The sequence below is a fragment of the Alligator sinensis genome, unplaced genomic scaffold, assembly GCF_000455745.1.
Source record: "Alligator sinensis unplaced genomic scaffold, ASM45574v1 scaffold215_1, whole genome shotgun sequence".
NCBI lineage: Eukaryota > Metazoa > Chordata > Crocodylia > Alligatoridae > Alligator > Alligator sinensis.
Genome location: NW_005842259.1, coordinates 1251161 through 1257836, shown reverse-complemented (window position 1 = coordinate 1257836; position 6676 = coordinate 1251161).

Genomic DNA, 6676 nt, shown 5'->3' with positions numbered 1-6676 from the left:
GGCCCCCTTGCTGCTTCTGCTGGCTGGTGCAGACCTGGCTGGCCTCGTCCCATCCCCAGCAGCACATGGGAAGCCATCTTCAGCTGCATGCTGCTTTTCTTGGCCGGTGCCAACCCGGTTCTGCCCAGGCGGGTCCTGCAGCACCATGTCAACCCAGGCATGGCACCGGCAGGCTGGGCAGGCCCCAAGTCAACCCCGGCCTGGCCCCGTGGCTTCTCCAGCACCAGGTCAACCTGGTTGTAGCCAAGCGGCTCCTGCAGCACCATGTCAACCCGGGCATGCATGTTCTTGTGGCATTAGCATTCTTGTGGCATTAGCATTCAAGGTACCAGGCAAGAAATTTTGTTCATTAACTTTCCAATACTTGTTTGGAGTCATTAACGGTTAATTAAGTGCATGTATTAATACAAAGAGTTTAGGTCCTTGTTACACTGTGAGCTGCACAAGCATTGGTGGCTGCTAGTGCTAGCTTGAGTTTGGAGTAGTCGCACTTCAGGCCAACAGGGCCTGGAGGACTGAAAGGTAAGAATCAAACTCTCCCCCCTATTCTGGACTGCCTCCCAGTTCCCCCTCTCTCAAAACTTCCCCGTCCCCATGCCCCAGGGCTCCCCTCTTGTATCTCAGGGTCCCCCCCTGCCCCCGGGGGATTACTTACTTGTGGCTACCTGCACTGTCTGTCCCAGGGGAGCAGGCAGAAGAGGAGGCGGTTTAACCCTTCCCTGTCTACTTCCCTGGGACAGACAGCATGGGTAACCACAAGAAAGTGGAGGAAGAGGGCAGGGGGGCAGTGGACCTGATCCAGGCCAGTGGGGTTGGGAGGGTGGGTGGGGTGTTTACACCAAGATATAGCCTGGAGTAGCTACACCTAGTACAACAGGAGCTAGGTAGCAAAGATCCTGCCCTGGACTGGCGTAACTTTGAGCTGCATACTGAGTGCTTAAAACCAGTTTCAGATGTTTATCCAGGTGTTAAGAGCTCCAGGAGTTGCCCAAAATTACCATGTAACAAGGCCCTTAAATTAATTCCTCACCTGAGCAGTGCTATTACACAAAAGAAGAGTTTTACCCAAGTAATTTAGGACTTCAGCAGTGTATGCTGTATACAGAATTACGCAAAAGCAAGCAAGCATCCATCCACATGACAGATGGATACAAAGAACCATACTGGTTTTATCTTCTTTTCACCTCCCTGCTGGCTCTCATTCGCAGGCCTGGGTACAGGGTCTATAAAAAGCTTCAATCACCAGTTTTCAACAACCAGTTTGATTTTCTTTATTATTTAAAAGTACATCTCCAGCTTTAGAGGGGGAAAACACCCCACATAAACAGTTCTTTGCTTAATGGTTAGAAGCTGCTGATCTGACTGAATAAGAAGGGAGGAGGGTCTGGGAGATGGGGTCTGGCTGCCCCCTGGTAGTTTAAAGCTTTCTTGATTTTGTACTCTGTGCTGTATCTGGAATAAAATAATTAGCAATGCATCTGCTGTTCTCTGGGTACACACATCAAGAAGCCTCAGTAAAGTAAAGCAAAAAAGATCCTTCAAAGAGATCATGCTGGAGTTCATAAATGAATTCAGTTTCAGAATAGGACATGAAAGTCAGTGACATGCTACAGAACTCATCAATATTTCACTAAGAGAAACCAGAAGTTCTCAGGGCTTAGTTTAACATTTCTTAAAAGATAGTTCAAACACAATGCAGTGTGTGGACTTAGCTCAACGTGCAGCTAACACTTGATAATAAACAAGGAACACCCACAAATATTTTCCTTCTGCGTGCTGCAGTGAGAAACGGTGAGGAACTGAGAAATTATTAATTTATTTATCCATTTAAAGAAAGCCCCTCCTCAGAAAAAGCAGAAAGAAAGTTAAATATTAGCTTTTCTAGCATATTTTTTACTTTGTTTCCACAAAATGCACCAAAATATTGAAAATACAGCATGGCGTCGTTTGTGCAATTTGAAAGAGTGAAAAGGGGAAGAAACATGGACTAGGAAGCTGAGTAGCATTCTCTCCTTGGGAAATTTTTTGAAAATGCACCTTCCCTTGTACCATCTGGTGAAATCCAAAGCTAAACATTTGGTCTTCAAAAGCATTTCTCTGATCCAGGGGCACAAACTGGCAGAAATGAGTCAGCTGAAAGCCGAGAATGTGGTTTTACACGCAACAGCAGCCAATACAAGGTCTCCGAGTCTGAGGTTTGGGGTTGCATGTGCAAATGCAGAATGAGTTTTCCTTCCTCAGCACTTAGGGGAGACAGACCTCCTTGAAAACTTCATGTTGCCAAGTCAGGCCAGCTGACTTGGAGGTATTAATTAAAAAAAAAAAAAAAAATCTGGCTGAACACAATAGGACAGGCAAAATTACATGGGATAAAACAGGTACTCTGGGCCAATGAAGAATCCATCATGAATGTAATATTACTTATATCCCAGACACTCTCTGGCCCAGGCAGTTGCACAGCAATCCTCTCAGAAATGAGGAGAACTAAGATAAATGAGTGACAGGATCAACACTGGCCAGCATTTTTCTCTCTTGCAAATGAAAAAACTTCAAGTTTCATATCTGGATTAAAGGATGTGAAAAAAACTGACTGGAGCACCATATCCACCGTAACACTACTGAGGTATGCTGTTGCAGTTATGGAAGCAATTTACCATTGTGCTGGCAGTAAAATCTGATTACTAGCTGAGATCAGGAAAAAATGTCTCCGTGATGCAATGGAGGTTGAACCTGTAACACTGAAGTCAACTGGCATTTTATCATTGCTTTTAGTTAGAAAAGGATTGGGCCCCCTGTACACAAATAACCCAGTGTTCAGTTTCCTGACTATTCATCTCATAGCCACTGTAGCTTTGCCTACAAAAGAAAAAACTGCTGCTGCTGCTAACCCCAGTCCAGCTGTGGCTCTGTTCCCATTGTGGTTGGTAACTGCTTTTACAGATTTTTAAATGCTACTACAACCTAGCACTGTTGCAATACTGAATTCATACCTAAGTAGAGCAAAGGCTAAGGATTTCCTGAGGGCTCAACACCCATTTACAGTAATTCCCTTGGAGTGCTTTGAAAACCCAACCGTTTGCAAAAACCGCATTAGGAAAGAATGCTGCAAATCAGTACATGTGGACAACAGGGTAAGTGCCACAGCATGCTGCATAACAACAAAAAAATCCCTGCTCAAGCCATGCTGACTGCACGCAGGAACTTGCTACTCTTCTGTGAGCTAATTCAGAAGATATAGTGCTGATGAACGCAGCTGCTAATAGTATTACTCTGGCTAAAGTGCAGTCTGCTCTATGCAATCACTGGACTGTATTCCCATGATGCAGTTCCTCAACGCCTGTACAAGCTGTGTGAATTATTCTTCTTTAGCACACGTAAACATTTTCCACAGCTGCTTATTGCCTGTGCAGCTCCATCTGTGTTTGCAATGGCAGAAGATTGCCTTTCCTATGAGCCTTTTGATTAAGACTACCAAATTATTATTCCCTCCCAACAGTGTTTCTCTCCCCACACACACCATTATTTGTATTAAATGCAGTCTCCACAGGAACAAGACGAAAACAACCAAGGTTTTTGTGAACCTTGTTTTCCCCTAAGCCCAAGATCACTTACTGTACTCCACTGATTCTAATTGATTCACTGCATTGCTTGTAAAAAAATTGACAATACACTGTAATTAACTACCTTTGATCATACAGAGGGGTGAAAGCATAACAAATAAGCAAGTGCATTTTCCAGAGTCATGGAGTATGTGATGCAGGAACAGAGACTGAAGAACAGAATGGTAAAATATCACTGGGCCCTGTTAGCTAAGAGGTCCAAAAGGGATGCTTGCTCAGTAATGCCAATCATCAGGCCCCAAAGCCAACCTATCCTATTACATCTCGCATTCTTAATATAGTACTAGTTAAAACACACTGTTTAGTACAGAATTGATACTACACACTAAGTTATACCCTGTGCACTACAAGTGCATATATAAACAACCAAGCAGGATATCCACTATCACAAATGGTCCAGGACCCCTCTGTATTACACCAGTCCTTTGCAAGCAAATTTTACTGTGTTGTTATGGCGTTACAGTTAGCACAAACAAACTGTAAGGAATGTTCCTTGGCATTACAGTTAGCATGTGCTGTGAGCAGTCGCATGTTAATGGTTAATGCTCTAAGGCAGGGGTTTTCAACCTTTTTTAGTAAGTGTACCACTGGTGGCCGGATGTGGAGCAAGGTGGTGGGGTGGCAAGCAAGCTCCCCCTCACTGTGTCCAGCTGGCTAGGTGGTGCCTGCACGGCCTGCAGAGGGGCGCTGCTGCCCTCGCCCTGCCCCGGCCCTGCTCCTGGGAAGCGGAGGCGCGGGGTGGTGGGTGGCAGCGCTCTGTCCCTACCTGCCTGCATATACCCCCTAGGGCCCTCCCAGGTACCCCCGATTGACAACCCCTGCTCTAAGGCAGGGGTTTTCAACCTTTTTAATAAATATACCCCTGGCAGCTGGATGCAGACCAGGGGGGCGCGGGGTGGTGTTGAAGGGAGGTGGTGCATGGCCGGATGCAGAGGAGGTACACTTATTAAAAAAGGTTGAAAACCTCTGTGCGGCCTGCAGAGGGGCACTCTCCTCCCTCCCCCCCGCGCGTGCGGGGCAGCGGTGGCACAGGGTGTTGGGTGGAGGCGCTCCATCCCCGCCCATCTGAGTGTATCCCCTAGGGCCTTCCCAAGTACCCCCAGGGGTATGCGTACCCCCTGTTGATAACCCCTGTTCTAAGGGGCAAGGCTCTAACTTACTGCTAGAGGGTTGCTAAGCGGGGGTGCGACTAGGAGCTGCCAACTTTGATCCGTTCCTACCCTGCTTGCTCCAGGATCAGACCTCTGCCAGCCTGAATTGAGCCCTGCTGCCCCCAGCAGTCTGAACTGGGCCCCCACCTCACCCATGCACCTGCCCCCCAGGTTCCCCACTTGCCTTCAGGGAAGCAGGGGTCTGGACTCAGTCTGGAGAGCTGCAGCAGCCTGGCAGGGTCTTCCTCCCTACCTGCTCCTGGGCTCCCTTCCCAACCACCCACGCTCCCTCGCACATCCAAATGCAGCCCACATACCTTGCTGGGCCCCACGGCTGCCTGCTCACTTGCCAGAGAGGTTTCTTCACGGTACATTTCTGGATGTACATTGTTATGGAAAAAAGAATGGAAATAACCGTGGCCACAGTCTGTTTTAACTTACTTCCATTTAAACTGGGGTGTCAAACTCATTTGGCTCCACTGACTGGATGAGTGGCATGGGGCCAGCCCACAGGGCAGATTGGCCCAATGGACCACCCACTGCACCACACGCAGCACCTGCATGGGGCCTGTCCAGGGCGTGCAGTGCATGTAGCACCTGCTCCAGGACCCGCACTGCACACAACATACATCTCAGATGGGCTAAGGCAGGCATCACATGTGCTGTGGTTCCCACACCAGCTGAGGAGGGCACAATGCATAGCACATGTCCTAGGCCCTGCACATGCATTCGGTCTGGTGCACATCATGTGTAGCATATGAGTCAACTCTAAAACACAAGGACAGCACCAGGGGCCAGATGCTGGGTCTCCACAGGCCAGATCCATGGGCCAGTTCTTTGACACCTCCACTTCAACCAGTATACCCAGCATGGCTCCAAGTTTTTCTAAATATGCAAAGAGCATTCCAGGCATATATCCTACAGTGTGATGTTCTGTTGGTAGGTTCTATGCCTTCAGGGATTTTTCTCATAGCATACTTGGAGATACCTGCCACTGAAAATGGTTGGCTTAGCCAAGAACCAGGGCATGGTACTTACGGTAAATATTTTTCCTATGGTGATCCTGGGTTCCCCCTGCATTGACAGGTAGCAAACCAGTTGCCCTGTGCACCCAGCTGGGAGTGCCAGTTTGCTGATCAGCACGCTCATCCTTAAAATGAACATGTGGGCAAGCCATGATTGACTGGCCCTCCCAGACAAGGGCTCCAGGGCTGGGAACACCAGTAAACTGATTAGTACTCCTAACCTTGAGAGTATATCAGAGCCCTTGGCTCTGACACACCCCAGAGGCTGAGAGAGCCAGTTTGTTGATTGGCCTGGTTACATGTTCAATTTAAGGTGAGAAGGGAAACAGCTATGACATTATTACACACATTTTGTATAATGACTGTGGCTTATTCCCTTTTTAAATGCACCATTAATTGCATAAATGTGTGGCCAGATTACTACTTAAAATGGGATTAACTGGTTAATCACATAAGTGTAACATCTGCCAGGGACATCAAGAGAGAACATGCAGTTACTCCAGCTGGAAGAAGAGCTATCTGGGTACAGAGCATACCCTATCACCTTCAGAAGTCCAGAAGAAAATAACCCAAACAATCAGATGCATTATGGGGAGGGTTTCCTCCAGCCCCTCAAGCATGTTGCACCGGTCCCTGTCTGAGGCAGAATACTGCACTAGATCTCAACTGAGGTGATGGGAGGCCCCTTCAGGACTGCTGTAAGAGCAGCAGCCAAGTAAAACTTCCCTATCCCCCTGCATTAGGGCTCTCTAATCACCCTAAACCAAGCAGCTTTGCCTCATGCTGTGTAGCATTTCCTGGTCTGGTGACCCTATGCTCCTCCCAGGAACAGGTGAAGGTGAAACTGTCCCGTTTGCTTCTGTTAATTTGGTGGAAGAGC